This window comes from Antechinus flavipes, chromosome 2 (genome assembly GCF_016432865.1).
Source record: "Antechinus flavipes isolate AdamAnt ecotype Samford, QLD, Australia chromosome 2, AdamAnt_v2, whole genome shotgun sequence".
Taxonomy (NCBI): Eukaryota; Metazoa; Chordata; class Mammalia; order Dasyuromorphia; family Dasyuridae; genus Antechinus; species Antechinus flavipes.
Window position 1 is genome coordinate 431,462,452 of NC_067399.1, and position 22,315 is coordinate 431,484,766.

At 34.3% G+C, this 22,315-nt stretch overlaps 1 protein-coding gene across 1 annotated transcript in view; it reads right to left on the reverse strand.

Annotated features, from left to right (window-relative positions):
* The window catches only part of FBXO38 (F-box protein 38), a 113,143-nt gene extending 92,619 nt beyond the window's left edge, over window positions 1-20,524 (reverse strand). Inside the window, exons 1-2 of the mRNA XM_051978954.1 lie at window positions 20,430-20,524; window positions 20,241-20,330 (exon numbers count right to left, since the gene is read on the reverse strand). The gene's annotated coding sequence lies outside the window, so the exon portion shown is untranslated. The remainder of the gene's footprint in view (window positions 1-20,240; window positions 20,331-20,429) is intronic.
* Between the last annotated feature and the right edge of the window lie 1,791 nt (window positions 20,525-22,315).

Here is a 22,315-nt window from a genome sequence, read left to right on the forward strand (position 1 = left end):
TTATGAAAGCCGGGAGAGTAGTGTCATAAAAATAGATAAATAGATCAATGAATAAATAGAAAATACAAAAGGAAAGAGTGTGATCAAGTTAAAATTTGAAGACTAAGGAAAGACATTAGAGCAATTAAGAGATCACTAGTAAATTTGGAAAGAAGACTCAAACTGAATAATTAAATCAGTCAAGAACAAGGACAATGGCTCATTTAGCTTTTTATCTCCTCTAATCATTCACAACACACATATTTCAAATATATATAAAATCCTGCTTTAGACATTTACTACTTTGTATATACTTCATAATAAATCACATCTCTTTTCTGGAACTCTGTTTCATGACATATAAATTTAAAGATAGAATGAACTCATCTCTAATACACCTTCCAGAGCTAAAGTATATGACTCTATGAGCTATTCCATGAGTGTGGTATTCCTTCTAACCACTGGGATAATGCCTACCTGAACTTGGTAGATTAATTCCTTGATGAAATACTAGCTTTATCCAACTTCTTCATTCTTTCCCCAACCCTCCCCCACACAAAAAGACCTCACCAACATCTACTAGCCTGGCAATAAGTCTCTCTGTATCTTGCTAGGAGGATATGGACAAAGTTCATTGCTACGTCTTTATCAAAAGATGTTTAAGCCTAGAAGGACCTGTCAGAAGTTAGGTTTCACCAGCATATCCACCAAGATCCAGGTTCACGTCTAATAGCAAGAATATTGCACATGGTAGTCTCCTAATGTTTTCTGAGAGTTTTTTATCTGGTGATGGGGGAAGGAAAAATACTAAAGTAATCAAATAGTTTAAAAGAATCTAATATAAATTAAAGCTGCTAGAAATAATAATCTTCTTATTAATTCATCTACCAATAAATATGTGTCGCTAGAGTCCTCTTTGGAATTTGTAATAGCCAAAACAAGTACCAAACAATATAAATACTGAACTAGAAGCTACAGCTTCCTGACAAATAGAGACTCACTTCTATAATATGCTGTTCTTCTCATAAAACTATTTTGTTAGTTTTGTTAGTTGTAATAAAGTACTAACACAAACAATTATACAGGGCAATAAAATTCATGACCACAAAGGGATGTTGTAATGTATGTCCAGAGCCATCATCTAATTTAATAATGTAAACAAACTATCTAGTCATTTCTTTTCCATCAAAGTCACACAGGGGTCAGACTTGTGACAAGTATAAATGATAGTTTTAATCATTGAAAAACATGCTTCTGAAAAAGCAAAAATTTGCTTCCAAGTTCTTATCAAATGCTAGCACATTGACTACTCAACAGCTAATATCTCTAATGCCTTATTGTTTACAAAACACTTTATTCACAACAGTATTATATGTGAGAATTATCTCCATTTTGCAGGTGAGGTTCAGTGAAGTGAAGTGGATCATGATTTGCTCAAGATCATATGAAATCACTTAAAACCAAGTCTTCTATCTCTCTATCATGGGTTCTTTCATTACAGATAAAGTACAAACTTTTCATCTTAGGATTCAAAGTTCTCTAACCAGCTCCCATCACTAGACCTTTCCAGCTCTATTTCTCAATACTTCTATCTATATTCCAAAACAAATTGTTTTCTCCTTTCCCGCCTCAAAAACTTTGCTCACTCTATTTCCTATGCCTACAATGTCAATACTTTCCCTGTTGAAATTCTATCCATCCTTTAAACCAAGGTTTTCCACAACCATTCTTTGGCAAATTTATAGTAATCTACAAAACTTTCCATCTCCAAAGGTCCTTATTTCCTAACTTAATTTAAAAATTTGCTCATATCAAAAGTCTTGGAGAAGATCTAGTCAAATTTTCTTTGAGGAAGCCAAGACCCAGGGAATTCAAAGAATGTAGTTAGAAAAGGGCTGAAAATCAAATGGAGGACCTCTGACTCTTAACTTTGATGTTCTTTCTACTAAAGCCTGATTCCCACCCATATTTATACTCCCTCCCCTGCTCCATCCTCCATCTCTTGATTCTCAACTTAGGTTGTAGTCTCTAATGCCAGATTCAGAAAATTATTATAAGGCAATAGTGGGGGAGTCCAGCCTGTTTGACATTTAGAGTTCTTCCTAACCATCTCCCCTCTTATAATCTTCTTACATCTTTTATTTCTCCCCTAATCTAAGTACTCTGTAATTCAATATCACTGACCTCTTTGCTGTTCCTCTAACAATCCACACTATCTTCTAACTCTAAGCATTTGCAATGGTTGCTCTTCATGCATCATCTACTTCCGATTTCCTTATAGTCCCAGCTAAAATCCTACTTTTTACAGAAAGCTTTTTCTGATCTCCATTACTTTTACTCTTTCCTCTATTATTATTTCCATCTGTACGCAGCTTGTTTGCATGATATCTCTCCCATTAGACTTGAGCAGGAATTGTCTTTTGCCTTGTCTTATAGCCTCAGTACTTACTCAGTGACTGGCATTTTTTAAAAGTGTCATTTTAATGGTATGGCCAACATATGGTAAGGCCAACAAATGGAACAATCTGACTTTTGTCTGACATACTGAAATCATACTTTCAAGATACTTGCAGATTTAAGAAATGTTTTAAGTAGCCTTACAATAAAAAATTTAGGTAATATAAAATATTGCAGTTTGCCTCAGTTTTTCCTATAAAATATGACCTAGTGTTAGTCTACTGCAAACTACAAAAACCAGGAGAAAGAGAAAAAGAGAGACAGAGACAGAGACAGAGAGAGAGAGAGAGAGAGAGAGAGAGAGAGAGAGAGAGAGAGAAACAGACTCTTCCTATGGTACTTTGGGAACCAGTAGACCAACATTCCAAGTATCTTAAATGGTTATTTCTCAGTAGGTAGTTCATTAAGTCAACTGTAAGACAGTTATACTGTTCTTCTATTTAAAAAGCTCACATATACAGAAACAAAAGACAGAAAAATTGCTGCAAAATGTATTCCAAAAAAGGGCACTTAATAAATTTTTATTGAAGGTAGACAAATCAATATTTCTTCTTATTGAAGAGTTGGCATTGGAAAATACTGCTTTAAAAATCAGTTCAAATGCCATCTCTTCCACAAAGTCTTCTTTAATCCTCTAGTCAGTAATAATAACTGTAAGCCTTATTCTGATTTATCATCTCTCACCTGGACTATTTTAAAGCTTCCAAATAAGTGTACCTGCTTTTAATCTCTCTCCCCTCTCCAAACTATTCCTCATAAAGCAATCAAATGAATACACATAAAGGAAAGACAGACATATCATTTCCTGCCTTGATTAATGGATTAGTTATTACTTTTTTAAAAATTAAAGCTTTTTATTTTCAAAATACATACATGGATAATTTTTAACATTCATTCTTACAAAACTATGTGCTCTAATTTTTTTCCCTCTCTTCTCCTCATCCCTTCCCCTAGACAGTAAGTGATCCAATATATGTTAAACGCATGTAATTCTTCTATACCTATTTCCACAAGTATCATTCTGCACAAGAAAAATCAGATCAAAAAGGACAAAAATGAGAACAACAAAATGCAAGCAAACAACAAACAAAAAGTTGAAAGTACTGCTTTATGATCGACAGGGTCCCCACAATCCTCTCTCTGGGTGCAGATGATTTTTTCTATCACAAGACCATTGGAACTGGGCTAAATCATCTCATTGTTGACAAAATACCCATCAAAGACATGTTCATCTGAAATGATCATCATATAATCTTATTTTTGCCAGAGTATAGTGATCTCCTGATTCTTCTCATTTCACGTAACATCAGTTCATCTAAGTCTCTCCAAGTCTGACATATTTTTTAACAAAAATTTTTCAACATATTGCCTCTAAGATTAAAAACGTAATTCTCAGTCTAGCATCTAAATGCTTCTAGCATCTAAAGGCTTCCAGCATCTGATGCAAACTATATTCCTAAGCTTATTTCATATTTCTCTCCTTCATGCAATTTCCATTCATCAAACTGGCTTGCTAATTGTGGCCTGTAGATATGTCATTTCATGGCTCTGAACAGATGTTCTTCTTTGGCATCTTGCTTTTCAGAATTCATAACTTCCTTCTAAGGTTGTACTAATTAAAACCTCTCTTGGTCTTCTGTGATATTGAAACACTTATAAAATTAATTTGTAAATATATTTTATTTTTTATCTGTATGTATAATATTGTGCAATAGGATATAAGCTCCTTCAAAGTGGAAATTTTTATTTCTGTCTTTGTGTTCTCAGAGGCCAACTTGGTAACTGGCACATGATACTAAAAAAAAGTTTTGAGAAATCCAAGTTATTTCTTGGAAAGTCATTCCCTTAAAAGACTATTAGGTAATATGTCTTATCTAACCTTTGTTTTTCTTTTAGTCTTAGCTGAATTCTGCATAAAGCAAGCTACTAATAAATATTTGTTTAATTCCTATTCTATCAATGTTTTCCTAAAAGGAACACCTTTTGAAACTAAGGTATAGCTTCCTCTCAGTTATTAAAAAAAAGACTAGAGAATGATGTCCCTTACTTTGTTTGATACTTTGACTATGTCAGCAAGATGATGCTATCTATTCCCAGCTTGACTGATTGATAGGTAAAGCGAAGGATAAAAAAGATAGCATTCAAGCCTCTGAGGCTGGTTTTAACATTATGGTGTCACTAATTTCTTCAATTCCTCAACATCAGAAAAATTATAACCAGATTCAAGTATAGAAACATATTTCCAAATCAACAAACTGAAAACTACACAAAGTTTTCTAGATTTTCCACATTATCTATTCTTCAAGAGCAAATAAATGAGAAGACTAGACAAAAGATACTGTTCTCTTTATATTTTCTGCAGAAAGTTACAAATTAAATCTATGTTATGAACAGGGAAACAATGAACTGACAAATGTTGCAACATAAGTTAATATTTGGCTTTATTTCCAATCACATACCCATCAAAGACATAATGCTGTCCCTGAGGCTAATGCATTACTAGGGAAAAACCACTCTGATGATCAAATCCTCACAAGCAGGGAAGATAGCATATAGCACGATTTATGTAAAGCATAATGGATCAGGAATAAGGAATCCCAAGATTTCTACTAATACGAGCCATTTACTTTCTTTAGGTATTATATATTCTTGTCTGTAAAATGAGGGAGGTTGAACCAAATGGTCCATAAAGTCCTTCCAGCTTTTAAATTATATGCTTCTATGATCATTTTGGGGGCAGCTAGTTGCTGCAATGGATACAACTTTAGATTACAACCCTGGAGTCAGGAGGACCTGAATTCAAATGCAGTCTCAGACTCTTACTAGCATTATGAGCCTAGGCAAATCCTTTAAATTTTATTGCCTGTTTGAAAAAAAAAAAAAAAGATCCATTTTGTAATGATTTTCAGAGGTACATAACATAGCTATAGTCTGTCCTGTGTACTGTAAATATAAAATTGGTAAAATCTAAAATATAAGTCTTTTATACTAATACATATTGAAACTACAAACTATGCATTTGGAAATACTTCCAATCAATGGAATTGATGATTTATCCTTGCCCTCCTCTACTCTTGTTATGTACCATCCACCTACTGATCATTTCATAAGCATCAAATTACAAATGATGGTAAAAAGTAGAAAAAACAGCACCCTTGGAAGGCAGAAAAAACAATTCTGACAATGACAAGTCATATGACCCAAAATAAGTTATTTCAAATATTTTCTATCTCCTCATTTGTGAAATAAAATTATAGTCCCAGGGACAAAATGATACTTCTGAGGAATAGCCTACCCAAGTATGGAGAGACTCTTCATCAGTAAGCTGACCACTAAGCAACCTGTGAAATTATGAAAAATTCACAAGGGGTAAAAAAATCGAATAATCTAGCTCTCATTCCTGTATGGTTCCCTAATGTTTTGGCAGTAACACTAATGGTGATGGAAATGAGGGCAGAAAGGGCTAATAACCAGTTTTTAGACTGAAAATTTTAAACAAGTTCTTAAAATACTATGAACACAAAAATCTTTCTTTCTCTAATGGCCAATGAGTAAAAACATACTCAGCAACAGCAGGAAACAAACCATTTTAGTTTTGATATTCTAACTATAAATGACACCTGAAAAAAGGAAGATGCAACTAAGCAGAAGAATGACTCAACAGATTATGCTTGGAGAAGCTAAGAAACTGGTAGAGTTAGTTTATTAAGTTCTTTAAAGTAACAAGAATCAAGTACTTCATTAACTACTCATGGGATGCAAAAAAACTGCAGTTTATGTACCAACATCCAATATAGAAGAAATTTTATGAAGAACCATATAAATTTCTCTAAATTAAATTAATATATACTTTTTGAAATTAGATGAGGATGGCGAAAAATATAGCAGAAAAGCACACATTAACAATAAGAAATTAGAAGGGTAAAAGAAATATTATGCTGTTAATTTTTCAAAAAAAATTTTAATAGTTACTAGATATGATAGGTAACAAATAACAAAAGAGAACATGAAATTGATTATATTAGAAAAAGAGTCTCATTACTGATATATCATTCTTTAATGATCTATTAAAATGAAGTCACAACACTGACGTAACAAATATTATAATTGGTAAAAAGCTAGTTGAAGGAATAAAATATTACATGTAAGTAAAACAACTCACTTCTAATTGACTTAAGCAACTTATTCTAAGAAAAAATAGGTTATTCACAATAGAAATATCATCAACAATAATTATAATCATTTTACAAAGAATTTTAATTAGTATAATTCAATTTCCTCAACAAGGAGGCTAAACAAAGCTAAAAAGTACATTAGTCATGTTTGACTTACTTGCCAAGGAGCAATGGCATTCAAAGGCAACAATGGTTTAAAATATAAGTTCATATAAAATCTTATAGAAAAGGATGATAAAAGTTTATAAGCAATGCTTCCTCATCAAACGGAGAAGCTACAGAGAGCAAAACCAGTTTAACTCAAAGTTGGCAAGAGACCCAAGCAGGGTGATCTCAAAAGCATATGTAGATAAAAATATGATAACAAAAAGAAGAAAAGTGGAAGAGATTGGCAAAGATTTTTATAAGTCTTCATCAAAGAGAGTAGAATCACTATATACAGAATTTTTAAAAATCACAATCCCAGATGTGCTTATAGACGAAATAGTACTAAAGAAAATAAAGATGGGAACAATTTCATACTGGATCAAGTATAACAAGAGGAGAGCCAAACTAGAGGCAATATAACTATGAGGGTTTTGAGGAACTGACTTAAAAAGTATTGGATGGAAGAGCAGATAGTAGAGCCATGAGAAAAATCTCAATTTTATAAAAAACAGAAAAAGGGCTATTAAAGAGATTACCAACAACTACTGATCTGGACACTTTTTTATCCATACAAAAAAATTTTTTTTTACATAATTGTGATATTAGTAACAGGAAGATTTATTTATTTATTTATTTGTTTGTTTGTTTTTTGCTGAGGCAATTGGGGCTAAGTGACTTGCCCAGGATCACACAACTACGAAGTGTAAAATGTCTGAGGCCAGATTTGAACTCAGGTTCTCTTCACTTCAGGGCTGGTACTCTATCCACTGCATCACCTAGCTGCCCCCAGGAAGGTTTTTTAGCTTCTTATTTTTCAAAATACACAAAGATAGTTTTCAATATTCCCTCTTGAAAAACCTTGTATTTCAATTTTTTCCCCCTCTTTCCCTCCCTCTGCCCTCTTCTAGAAAGCAAGTAACCCAATATAGGTTAAACGTGTAATTTTTCTAAACATATTTCTACATTTATAATGCTGCACAAGAAAAATCAGATCAAAAGGAAAAGAATAAGAAAAAAAAGCAAACAACAACAAAGGTGAAAATGCTATGTCTTGACTCACATTCAGTCCCCACAATCCCTTCTCTGGATGCAGATGGCTTTGTCCATCACAAGTCTATTGGAATTGCCTTGCATCACCTCATCATTGAAAAGAGCCAAGTCCATCACAGTTGATCATCATATAATCTTCTTGTTGCTGTTCTCTTGGTTCTACTCACTTCACTTATATAAATTCTCTCCAAGCCTTTTTGAAATCAGTCTGCTGATCGCTTATTAGAACAATAATGTTCCATTACATTCATAATACTATCATAACTTATCCAACCATTCCCTAACTGATAGGCTCAATTCCCAATTCCTTGCCACTACAGAAAGGGCTGCTATAAATATTTTTGTACATGTGAGACTTTTTTCTTTTTTATATAATCTCTTTGGGATACAGACTTAGTAGAAACACTACTGGATCAAAAGGTATGCACAGTGTGATAGCTCTTTGGGCATAGTTCCAAATAGCTAGATCAGTTCACAACTCTACCAACAATACATTAGTGTTTTATTTTTACCACATCTCAAACATCAAGCTGTCATCTTAGTTAATCTCATAGGTGTGAGGGGGCATGTCAATTATTTTCATTTGCATTTCTTTAATCAATAGTAATTTAGAGCATGTTTTCATATGACTAGAAATAGCTTTCTTTATCTGAAAATAATCTGTTCATATCTTTTGACCCTTTATCATTTGGGGAACAGCTTGTATTTTTGTAAATTTGGGTCAATTCTTTTTTATTTTATGTTTTACAAATGAGGCTTTTATATAGAGACTTTGGATGTAAAAAATTTTCCCCTAATTTTCTGCTAAGAGGAAGGCAGAAAGTGATACTGTATAGTGAACAAAAAATATGTATATAAGTCCTCTTAAAAGATGTAGTACAAGATCCCATTGTACTATTTATGGGTTATGAAAAAACAATTCATTCAGTAGAGAAAAACACTGCCTTAAAAGCTCACTTCCAACAATGTCCTTTTCCTATATCAAAATTGTCTTTGTTATATCTTTTGAAGAATCTTGAACAATTTTTCAGGTTCAACAAGTCTCAGATCATAAACATCAGGTAAGACATAAAACCCAAGTACCAAATAATGTATATCTCTATGATGTAAGTAAAGTCCATGTGGAAAAGAGACTTCTTGTTAATAGTTAGGCTCTATTTATGCTACTCTTTAAAACTGACCTTGTGTTATTTGCAAACCCTAAAACACAACCATCTCCTGGAAATGATCTGTAAGCACTCAAGAAAGTTGTCCTAACTATTCCATAGTTGGTTGTTGTCCTTCGTGCTCTTAAAAGAACCAAAATGGCATCACTATGTCTGTGACTGATCAGATTAATATGAGGATCAGAAGGTTCTACTCCAGATCAGACACAAGTAGTCTGTATGAATATTTGGAGTGGAGATATGTCTAAATTTGTATAACTCGTGTTTCTTTTGAGCTACTAAAATTCTTCTTTTCAGTGACACTATGAGAGTAAACTTGTATCACTTCAGGCTAAATGGGTGAAGCTTATCTATGGATTGAACTACGGCATGCAAGTAGATGGTCAATCTACTACTATTATCTACTTGAATATATATATATATCTGATACATTGTAAAATGGGTAAGTTGAACTGAAGAGCAAGAAGAGAATAAAGTGAATTGCCTGCAGCAAATCACAAAGATCCTTTAATAACTTTAAACTTCTCTCAGATGTTAAAGTTCACTTCATCCTTATATCAATATTCTACTAATGTAGCTATAGCTATGATATATCAAACACAATGCTCTCTAAAATATTGAAAATATCACATAAAGCAATGGAGATATATGCTGTGTAAGTGAGCAGAACTAAGATGACCAAAGTGAGGAAGTTCAAAAGAACAGAAGTATGTATATGTATGTATGTGTGTGTGTGTGTATAAATATATAAATAATAAATTAAATATATAACACAAATAAATAAATGAGTAGGCAAGCAAATAAATAAATGTTGCATGTTTAAGTATATACTATGAGTTATTATTTGGATAAATGTCTGGTGCTTTCATTACTTTCAGGATGAATGCTGCTTAAAAAGCCTTTAACTTTAGAGGTAATATACCCTCAGAGATACAAACTAACTGCATTTAGACCTCAAGTTTCTCTTTCGTAAAATGACAAGATAGAATTAGATGCTTTTAAAATCTTCTCCAGCTCCAAATCTTAATGTTCCATCACTATTGAATAATTGAATATCACATCCCAGAGGAATCAAAACTGTTAAGTGACCCAGTGGGTATTTTAACAACTCATGGTAGTTATAAGGATACTAAAACATAATATCAAAATATCATCTGATCAAGAAACAGTAGAAAGACATAACCAAGGATATTATGATTAGAAAAAGAGATCCCCTAGATGAGGAAATCGCTTAAGATTATTTCATATCTCAAGATAAGAAGGATAAGGAAGAACTGGGGGGGTGAGGGGTGGGGAGGGGGGTTGGTAGTAGTGGTTACAATATAAGTATTGTAAGTAAGTATTAGTTTGGATTTAAATATTACTTATTAACACCTTCTACAGAAGGTTTGAGGAAACGGATGATCAAAAATTATAGCTAAAATGAAGGTTAGTGAATCACATGTGAATACAGTTTATCTAAAGCCTACTACTTGCTATCAAGAATTAAGTTGGCTATAAGTTACCAAATGAATGAAAATACCTGAAAATTACAGAATTTTAGAGCTAGAGGCACTTATGAGACAGAGTTAAAATGTTTCCAGTGCTCTTTCAACTAGTCAAATGCCCTCAATTCTATTTTAAGGGGCATCTGAAACTTGAATCTGTATATCTAAAATTATTGTGATAGGCTTAATATTTTGACACTTTGTATATCATGAAAAACATGGGAATTCATATTATAGTAAATTCACAAAACTAAAATAATCCATAAAAAAGTCCCATCAAAATAGACATTTTAATGAAATGAACCAGGATTTCCTAAAATGAATAAAAAGATAACATATAACTAGTGAATACTTTTATCCTCAATGTGTATGTCCTCAAACAAGCAAGTGAATTTGACAAATATTTATCAGTTATTTACAGTATGTAGAGCATACTTTTCTGTTCTCTAATATCTTTCTTTGGTGACCAAACCTTCATGGAAGGAGTCCAAAATAAGCTTAGGCAATACGAAATACAGAAGTGAGCAATGTAAGGAAGTGTAAGCCAGATGGCTACTTATCAGACCATCTGACAAGCAGACTAAATATTCATGCTTCAGATTAGCAGAGTTAAATGATCTCAAGACCCATCTGACTAAAATTCTTAGACTTTAAGGCCACTTCAATTATTTCATATATTTTCTCTATCACTATGGCTCCTTAACTCTATACTTTCAGGCCTAATACCCTTCTTGAGTGCCAAATTCCCATTTGCAAATGAATACTGTATGATAAATACAAACAGATGTCCTATCAGTACTTCCATCTCAACATAACTAAAACAAAACTTATAATTTCTCCTTCCATTAGCTCCATATATTGATCCAACATATCTTACACCAGACATGTCAAACAGCCAGCCTGCAATACTTCCAAAGGTAATGAGCATAAGATTAAAATGTGATTTTACACACAAAAAAAAGAAAAATACAATAAAACTATGATAATGTCAATGTGGTTCTTTAAATCAATATGTTTCTGTGGAGATTCTTATGTAGAGATTCTTAGGTTCAATGGTCTGTTTGACCCCAAACTCCAAACCCCAAATTTGAGTTTGAGTCCAGTCTTATTCTACCTTACAATTCCCATTATCACTTCACCCAAACTATCACAGGAGATCTGGTCTCTCCACTTCAGAAAAAAAAAAATTGAGATTCATGTTTAAATTGCAAATTTCCTAAGTATGGCAATTTGTGATATTGTAACTTTTACAGCTTGTTATTAAAGTTATGATGATGGCATTCCAAAATAGATTTCCCTTGGATTAAATGATCCTAATGCCTAAGCATATAAAGCAATGACAGATAAGTTTTGTATTTTCCTATTGTTCTAATCAATTTTAATGTTGTATCAAACAATTAAAAAGGTTCACAATATATAGTATTATGAATTGTTGGCCCTGTAATCTGGTAATGACTGGAATTCCAGTCATTCTAATTACTACTTGTCTGACTCAGGATTAGTCAAAACTCTGGGCCTCAGTTTCTTCAATTATAAAATGAGAAAATTGAACTAAGTGACTTCCAAGGCTTTTAGAAGTTCTAAATCTATGATAAGAGAGATCATCTACCATTTTAACTATTTTTCCTCTGAATTTTCCAACCTTTCAATGTCATCTTTAAAATGTGGAAATTAAAACTAAACAGAAGTAGTTTAACTAGGAAAAACTGCTATTAGGGTTATCAACTCTGTAATACTGGGCATATTTTCTAAATCCTCTATCATAACATTAAGCCTATAAACCATTAATATCTCCCTATTCATGTGTCATTCAAACAACTTGCTATATATGAGAATTTAGTACTTGTAAAACTGATTTTTAAAATTCCTAGTATTAAAAATTACCTTTATTTTGACTGAATTTCATTTTATTAAACGTGATTCAGCTATCTAATCTGTTGTGGTTAACAATTTGTTTTGGTTTAGTTTTTTTGGATTGCAGAACCCTCACAAGATACTTTGGAGGATTTACTGGCTAGATTTCTTTCTAAAGGAACTGCCTTAAACCAAAACTCACAAAGACTGGCCGATAATATTTCCAGGTCAAGCTGCCACTGGTCATTATTTTGGTCCAGATTGACTCAAGAATGAATGTAAATGGCAATAATTTCAGTTTTGACAAGAAACCCTAAGGGTTTTTTCCTTCTAGATTTATTGATTTGTTTGGATTTCTTTTGGGGGGGGGAGAGAAAGCAAAGGGTGGGGAGGGAGGGGGAGTGAGGGGGTGGGAAAGGGGGAATAGATTGAAAAAGACTGTCCTTTGCCTAAATTGCTACCTAATCTTAATCACTGAATGAGTATGGCCTCAGTCAAACTGAGACCAGTTACGGATCTTAGCTTAAAAAAGATCAAGGTCTCCTCCTGATCCATATCTGGCTACTGAACCCAGGTGACTCTAGAGAACAAAGTGAAGCAGGTGATCTTGTACAGCTCTCCCTTATTTAAATCCAATTCACTTTCATGTCATGACATCCCCTTCCTAATATCATGGTATAATTCTTGACTGAAGGACAAACAATGAATCAATCTAAGAAAAAAGATGTCAATTAAGAGATATCCCTGATGTCAAGAACAAACAACATGGTTGTGAATCTAAGTTTTCCCATCCAATAAATTTGCAATAGTGCTATTAGAAAACTTGATGTGTTTGTCATTTATGCCTTTTTACTCACTGTATTAGAGACATTCTTCCAAGATGACATGCAGTCATTAAGGATTGCTCTTAGGATCCAAAGAATCAAATCCACTTAAACTATACTACTAGCTAGTTCACCTTTCTCCATATTATAAACAAAAAGAGTATTATTAAGTCTTCCTGGTGATTTTGTGGGGGGGGGAGAAACTGATTTAGTGGATAATTCTATTAAGATTTAACAGGATTATGGAAAAGTCTTTCATGAGTTAAACAGATGAATTCAATCACAAAACAAGGTATTTTGGTGAGTTATCCAATAATGAGGGTGTTATAACAAGGTATTATAGTGAGGTTAAGTGGGTATTATAGTAAGGCAACAAATTATGTAAATAAAGATCTGTATGTTTTAGATCTGAAAGCCAAAAATTTAACAAGCTGTTAAGCAAAGCTGACACATGCATACTGTAAGGCTGTAAAGCAGATTTATCTCAAAAGAAAAAAAAAAAAATCAGTAACAAATAATAGAAGAAAAACAACAGCAATGACAAAAAATCTAGGTAGAACTTTATAGAATTTATAAATGAAACTAGAAGGATAAGTAGACATTTGCCAGCATTTCTACAGTGATCTGTTTTTATCATCAGTGACAGTACCAGCACCAAATTTGGAGTCTACCATGTTAATACTAAATCTTTTTACACTACAAAGAAGAAACATTAATTCAGAAGATGCAACAGCTAGACCTCAAAAAACAAAGAGAAAGAGAGCCAGAGAGAAAAAACCTAGGCTGTCATACGATTTGAAAAATGTACTAATTTTTGAGATATCTTATAGATATCTAGATAGAAGTTTCCAAAAGAAAAAACAAAGACAGGATTTTTTGGACCATTTTTAAAACTTCTGAGAAGATAAATGAAAGTTCTAATCCATTTGCTCACTTTATCTATACTCATATCAATGATATATTAGGTAAAAATATGAAATTGGTACAATAAAGTTTTATAAATAACTTTCTACAAAAGACCACATGTTTAATTACATAGTTGTCCATAGAAAATAGTTCAATGATGAAGACAATACATATATATGTGCAAATATAAACAAAATGCAACCTTAAAGTTTCTTTTCTAACAAACCTTCTCCCTTGAGAGTTGTTCTGCTATAATGCCTGTTTTGAAAAAGCAAATGTTTCAATCTAATTGATATATTAGGGAAAAATGTGAGATCTTGAATTTTTAGTTTACTTATATAATATTTCATCTTAGAAGAACAGTGAGAATACATACAAAAAATTTATCAGTTCACAAGTCAGAAACTGGAACACTGCCAAAGTTCACTTCCAAAAGCAAATGTCAGGTATTTTTCACAATAAAGTAATATATTTACAGTGTATCTTTTGGTAAGCTGTGGGTGGAAGAGAATTTGCATAGCCCTCTCAAATGATGAGACCACCACTGGAGTATTTATTTCTTAGCCAACACATAGCCATAAAACTGTTATCATTTTTACTTTCTCATCTTTTTCTTATTATGTCACTCATGAAGTTTTTAAATATTGCTTTCCTAATCCCATTTTCCCTTAAGCATGATTTTTATTGCATAATTTAAAAGAGTATAGGGACATTTAGGAATACATATTGTTATAACAGAACTGACTGTATTATGATTACCTAGATTATTCAATAAAGTTGTCCAGAAAGATAGCTTCTATGATTTCTGATTATTAACACTAAATAAAAATAAAAAGGAGCTATCAATATCATAGAGGATGCCCTATGCAAAGTTTCTAGGTTTTTATCTGCAGATGATATTGTATAGATTGCAAAATAAAAAGCACCAAAATCATTTAGAAGCTTCAATGGGACAATCAAAAAAAAAAAAAGTTAATATGCAATTAAGCTTATGAAGAATGCATATTGCCCAAATTATGACACCCAGAGATCTAGGCATTCCTAAGTTAGTTCATCAGTACATATATCTTGAAAGGCATTAAGAGATGGATTATATGGCATAGGAAGAGGACAGATTAGATTGGAAATGGAAAAACTATGTAGTATTTTCAATGATCCCCATGCTTTGAGAAGAATCTAAATTACAGGTGATTTGAAAGGCAATAGAAAATGATGCTTATAAAGTACTTAAAGTGTATTATCATAAGAAAGCCTCACAATAATTATGAGGTGGAGGCTATTGATATCATCCCCATTATGCAGATGAAGAATCAGAAAAGTAATATGCCCAGGATTATACAAGTACAAAGTGATAGGATATTCAAGTCCAGGTCCAGACTCTCAGTGTTAGCCTTCTGTTGCTTCTCTGAAAAATCAAAGATATGTACATGGACTTACAGATAATAAATACTAAAATAAAAGAGTTTTCATGAAAAGATGTAGAATAACTCAGGATAAGGAAGATAGGATCTGTTCTGGTATAGGGAAAACCTTAACTAATGTGATTTTTGATCCATTAAAGAAAGTCCCAACACAGATGGCCCTGCTTAGACCCTTTTTGTAGTCATCTTCACAGTTCTGGGCAATACATTTCAAGAATAACATTAAGAAACTAACATGCATCCAGAGGAAGGCACCAAGGATGTTACAGGAACTGAAAATTGTGCTATATAGATCAACTGGACAAACTAGGGAGCATTAGAGGAGAAGCAAATAGATGAAGGGAGATTAGAGTTGTTCTTTTTGGTCTCCAAAGTTAGAAGCAATGAGTATGAGTTACAGGGATACAAGTTTTAGTTTGATATGAGGAAAAACTTCACCAAATATACATGACCAAAAGTGGAATGTACTACCTCATGAAGCAATGGCTTCCTTAAGATGAAACATCTTCCAAGTAGAAAAGTAGTAGATGGATGGCTACCTCTCAAGGATACTATAAAAGGGACTCAAGTACAAATACAGCCCTTCCAACAGAGAATCTAAAATGTCTATGTTATAACACACAAAAAAAAATCTCCCTCAGAAGCTTTTTAGGTGTCTTTGTCCTAAATAAATAGCTCCACGTGATTGTGTCCTGAGTTTGTGCACCTATTTGTTAATGGTCTGCCAGCAATCTCTATTTGCTGCTTGAAGGCACTAATCAATGCTTAGTTCTAGCAATACTCTTCATTCTCCCTTTTATCCTTTAATTCATTTTCTGCTTCTAATCTACTATACCCTATAAAATCAGATAACTGAGCTGATAAGAAATATGCTAAAATAGTATTACTTAGGCCCTGAGGAAGGACTTAAATGTCACCTCAAAGGAAACTACTAGGATTTAACATTTGCTTTATATGTCTGAGGACCCTTATCTACAAATGAGACAAGCAAGAGATTGCTAGGCTTATTTTTGCTTATTAAGATAACTTTATTCTTCAAAATGTTTGTATTCTCTATCCACAAGTCATCTGATTAACTCACATCTCTCAATGTGGTCACAAATCCTAATTAATATCCTTTGTGTTGACTGAGCCATTATAGTGTCCCCTTTTTACCCTACCACCATCTTACTATAAAAGAAGCCATCTGCCCTTCAACTACTGCTAAGCATAAAGACCATCCATTGCCTTCTTATATCCAAGATTTAACTCACTGTGTAATCATAGCACAGGAGAAATAATATCTGGATTCAAATTCCAAACTTTGGTTTACCAATATGATGTGAGGAAAGTCAACTGCCTTATTATTCCTTCCAGCTTCTACATGATATGATTAGATTCCTATAAACCAAAATGGAAAGAGGCTTCACCAAAAGAGAATCATCAATACAAAGCAATTCGCTTTGTATGTATGACCACATGTTCTTCCCTTCAAGCTATTATTAGAAGCATAAATCCTATCAGTACAAATCTAGCCCATACTTTCTCTCCAAATTTGACTCCTATCAAACCTACCTCTCTGTTTTTTGGGTGTGGATATATGTGAGCACATGTGTGTGTTGTTTTCTCCTTGAAGGCCCATCATTTCAGGGGCATGACTCATACTCAAATAAAGATCATTTTGAGAATAAAACCAGAATTATAACTTGTTCAGATACTTGTCACGGCAAACCTCAAAAGATATCCTTTAAATTTCCTTAAGGACTCAAATTATACTCTTCAAACTCTACCACAAATTCTACCATTACAAAATTAGAATTGAAAGAGAAGGCATATTAGATAGATGAACTTGTAAAATAAATACATGTCCTCCATGACAGTCTCTTCCTGAAGACCTCTATCACTCTTGCAGATATCAACATTCATACATATAATACTTTGAATATCCTGATTGTTGCTATTCATCCATACAACTTCTCCCTGAACTCATGAGTCTACTCTGTAATCAGACTCTCCTATTCGTTATATTTACCTACTCCTGATCTTTTCACTTTCAGCATGACCTCTAAATTTTCCTTCCAGTCTTTTCATGCTCTTAAGAAAGGAAGTCAAACACTAAGTGAGATCTTAAGTTAGCATTTAGTTTTCCTCAACATGTTCAAGACATCAGGCCTACTTAAATTCTAGCCTTAAGTACTGAAAGAAATCATGATTGAATGAGGAGGTGTCCCAAGGACTGGAGATGGAAAGTAACGGCTCTATTTTCAAAAAGGGGAAGATTTGTTGTTTAAGAAAAATGGATTGGAGCAGCTAGGTGGAGCAGAGATAGAGCACCAGTCCTGAAGTTCTCGGTTCAAATCTAGCCTTAGACACTTAGACATTTCCTAGCTGTGTGACCCTGGGAAAGTCACTTAACCCCAATTGCCTCAGCAAAAAAAAGAAAAAAAGAAAAAGAAATATGGGCTCAGAACTATTACTTCTGTGATAATGAAATGACATTTTAGGTTTCTCCACTTAATTATAAAGCAAGACTTTCAAAACATAATTTTTCTTCCTATTTTTTTTGAAAACAGTTATCCTATTCTAGTGAGCTTGGAAAAAAATTATCTTTCCCACCCTGCTTAAAGTTGCTGATTTTTTATACTATTCTTTCAAGGTCCATATCAATCATAATGCTTAATGATTGACAATCCAGATTATGTCTCCTCTACCAAAAACTCACATCCCTCTATCTTATAAAATTATCAATAATGATAATAAGTGTTCACATTCATATAGATTGTTATAGCTTCTAAAGCACTATTTTTCACAGCTATGTCAGGTTATTCTGCTTGTCATTTCTCCTAATTCTCTTTCATTCTGGAAACAGTTCAGAAGGTAATAGAATTTAGAGCCAGATGATTAAGTGGTATAACCTCCCTACTTTATAAATGAAGAATATGAGGCCCAGAGAGGATAAGTCACTTACCTGGGCTTATTATATCAGAGCTAGGAATTCAAGCCTAGGTCTTTTGATTTAAAATATATTCCCCTCTCCACTACATCAGTTCAACCCTCTACTACTGTAGTAAGACTATCTCCTTTCGCATAATGTTTTCTGCATTTCAAGATGTCTACAATTTCCCCAAATCAAATATAGGCACACTCTTACCTTAATATTATCCATTTTCAACTTTCTCAATTTAATGCTCCCTCATTCACATAATAACAATTCCTCAGGTTTGACTGCCTTATATTAACACAAATGTTTCAAAATTTAAAGCAAACAAACATATTGTTCAACTAGTGAACTTAGAAATTCCAGATGCTTATTATCTATTCCTTTGTTTTTTCCAGTACTAATTCATACCAATAGCCTATTACTACTTTCAATGTGCTTCAACTGAAAAAGGGATTAGAAAAATATTACCTATATACAAAGAACAGAATTGGAACTAATTAGTAGAAATTATATGATGGTAGATTAGAGCTCAATATAAGGAACTTCCTATTTTGTATTATTCTAATAATACAAAAGCTATTTTGGAGGTAGGGACTCACGACTTCTGAAGTTTTTAAGTGGAGGAGAGATATTTATTACCAAGATTATTATTAGGATTAATAAATGTCTAGACCTATGATTCTCTATTCCCTGATCTTTTTAGTAAATATTCTTTAAAAAACAAAACAAAACAAAACAAAACAAGTAAATTGTCCTGTCTATTGGTTACTTAGTTTTTGTTTCTTTGCCCAGTTTATTACATTGTCATTAAGTCCAAAGTCAGTGCCACTAGAATCACTGTGCCCCCCTCATACACACACTTTACAATTTTAAATTTAAATGAAATGAGGACAGCTTACCTTATTTTTTTCCCTTTTCTTTTTTTTTTTTAATGGAAAGAGATAACTAAGGTCCCCTGAAGTTAGTTTTTAGCTCAAACTTAAAGAGTTACAAAGGGTCAATGTTATATAAACAGCAGCATTTATTAATAAACAAAAGATCTTTAAGGAGATAAAGATAATCTCTGCTTTCTGGAGCTTATAGTATAGTGAAAGACAGAAATACCCAGAAAATAATGTAAATATGGAAGAATGGTACTTCCAAATTTAAAAAGAATAAAGATAAGGCTTCTATCTCATAATGAAAACTCACAAAATACTACCAGGAGGTGCCATATGAACTGGACCTTGAAGGAAGGTTGAAATTTCAACTAATGAAATTGTCACAGAAGCCCATAGAACATCAGTTCTAGAAGCGACCTTTAAGACCATCTGGTCCACCATTTCCTAAACTCTGTTCCATGCAAGGTAAGGGAGAGTTCTTGGCAAAAGTTTCAAGACTTATGATAGTTTTCATAATGATGAAATGACGTATTTTTTTTTCAAAAAATATCACTTATAACACATTTTCATAATTTTGCTCCAAGATTTCCTCAACACGTTGATTACGAGGATCACACTTTTCTTGTACTTGGTCTCAGTGCTTCCCTCCCTATGTATCCCAGTCAGTGTGTCCCCCCGCCCGACTTTGAATCCTTCTCCCACTTGTGTTTTTCACAATTTCCCATTCTCCTTCTTCGCCCCACAAAGGGTTCAGGGGCCACTGTCCACTGTCCCTATCCCCGCCTGTTCCTCCGCCCTGCCAATGCCCTTCTCCCACCTAGGTACCTAAGGCTGACCTAGGTCTCCCATTCCCCACACCACCGCCCCCGGCATGTCTAAGGCTCTCTTAGCCCGAGGGAGACCCCGGCGCATGCCCTCCCCACTTCCCCGACTTCTCCCGGGCGTGACAGCGGGGATCTCCCTCCCCCATTACCGGGCGCCCGGAGGCCGAGGCTGCGGCGAAGGCTGCGCGGGGATGGGCCCGCGGCAGAACCATGTTCCAGCTCCGAGGCTGCGGCTGCGTCTGTGAAGGAGACACAAGAGGAGACACGGGCTCAACAGAGGTGCAGCCGCCCCACCACACCCGGACCTGGAGTCTCCGGAGGCTTTGCCGGTGCCTCACCTGCCCGGCGGCCTCCTGTCTGTTATTGTGGCTCGGGAAGGGGGAGGGAGAGAGAACCCCGGCAAACACTTCCGACTCCCCCGCCGCGCCGCTTCCTTTTCCGCCTCTGACCAGGGCCACTTCCGGGGCGGGGTAGTCTGTGCTGCCATGTTAGGAGTGGCGTCGCGAGGACTAGCGAAGACACCATGTTGAGTGTGGTGGATATGGTTGTTAAATTGTTTGGGAAGGAAGGAAGTGTGAGTTAGTTACTGACCCTGCGATCTACCAATGCTCTGTGAAATCTTGGGAAGGTCACCCGCTTTCTCTGGGTCTCAACTTTTCGCATCTGTAAAATGGAGAAGGATTTGGCATAGGTGGAGTCAACTCGATGAAAAGTCAAGACCAAGGAGATGGGAGATAGGAGTGCTTGTCCCATCATTTCATTCTTCTCTTCTTCAGAACGAGTGGATTGGATTGTCCTGTGATTTCTTCAGTCAACCCAACAACATTTATTAAGCGCCTACTATGTGCCGGGTATCGAAGGAAGCACAGGATTTTGTCAGTGTCACAAGGTTCTCTATGGAAACCTCAGCACAGCCTCTTAGATGTGAAATCTCAGATTAAGACGGGACCTCAGATGTCTCTACTACTTCTTTCTCTTCCTTGGGCCCCGATTTCCCCATCTGTAAAATGGGACAATTGGACTAGATGGGCTCCTCTCCTAATGTTTTATAAACCCTTTCCCTTTTTAAATCCTTTAATACATCTATTTACTAAAATGTGTCAACCTAAATTTTCATAGAATCTATACCTTAGAAGGAATCTTAAGGTATTGTCTATCCACCCTCTCTTAGGAGAGTAAACTTATGAGTAAGGAGTGCTGTCATACTTTGTATTTATATCCCATTTGTCTGGTATATAATAAATGGTTAATGAATACTTATTGGTTGATTTATTAAAGGGTCACTTGCCTGTCCTAATGTCACACTTAGTAAATGAAATAGCCCAGGCAATAAAATTCGAGACAGCCGCAATGAGGTAGATTTAGGATTTATTTGGTACCGAGGTCGGATCGGGAGTTCTAATCGAATTCCGTACCCTTACAACACTAAGGACAGCTTTTATATGCGTTTTTCTTTGTTCGGCTATGTTACATTGGAATCTATGATTAGCATTTTACAACAATGTGGGAGTAGGTATTCTGCTGCATAAATAGATCAGTCTTGTGCACCACCCGAGCACCACCCACCTGGAACAGATAACCTTAAGGGCATTGTTGACCCGGTCTTTTGAAATACAAAAGAAAAACCCAATCTAACTAAGCAAACTTTCTTCTGCTGGCCCGAGGCAGAAAGGAGGGATTTGTCCATTTTATAAAGAGCAGTATTGGGATTTGAATTCAGATCCACTGATTTCAATTCCATTTCTTTTTCTGGCAGTATAAATATCCCTTAATTTATTGGCCACAGGCATTTTTCTCTGCATTACTCTTATTAGACTATGGTAATATATCCTTTCTTTGAATTTCTGAATTTGTATGCCCAACCCTCTTATGTAAAAAATCTTATGTAGAAAAAAAAAATTCCCCTTTTGTGAATGAATGATCTTGAGAATAGAAGGCTTGAAGGAAAACAGGAAACTGAGGGAAATTTTTGCATCATGTTTCCGTGATGAAGTCTTCATTTCTGAAATATATAGGGAAATGAGCTAAATTTATAAAAATAAAATCCATTTCTCCAATTGATAAATGGTCAAAAGGATGTGAACAGGCAATTGTCAGAAAAATAAATCAATGCTAATATTCAAATTTTAAAATGCTCTAAATCACTTTAGGGAAATGTAAATTAAAACAACTCTTAAGATTCTACCTCACATCCATCAGATTGGCCAACTTGACAGAAAAGAAA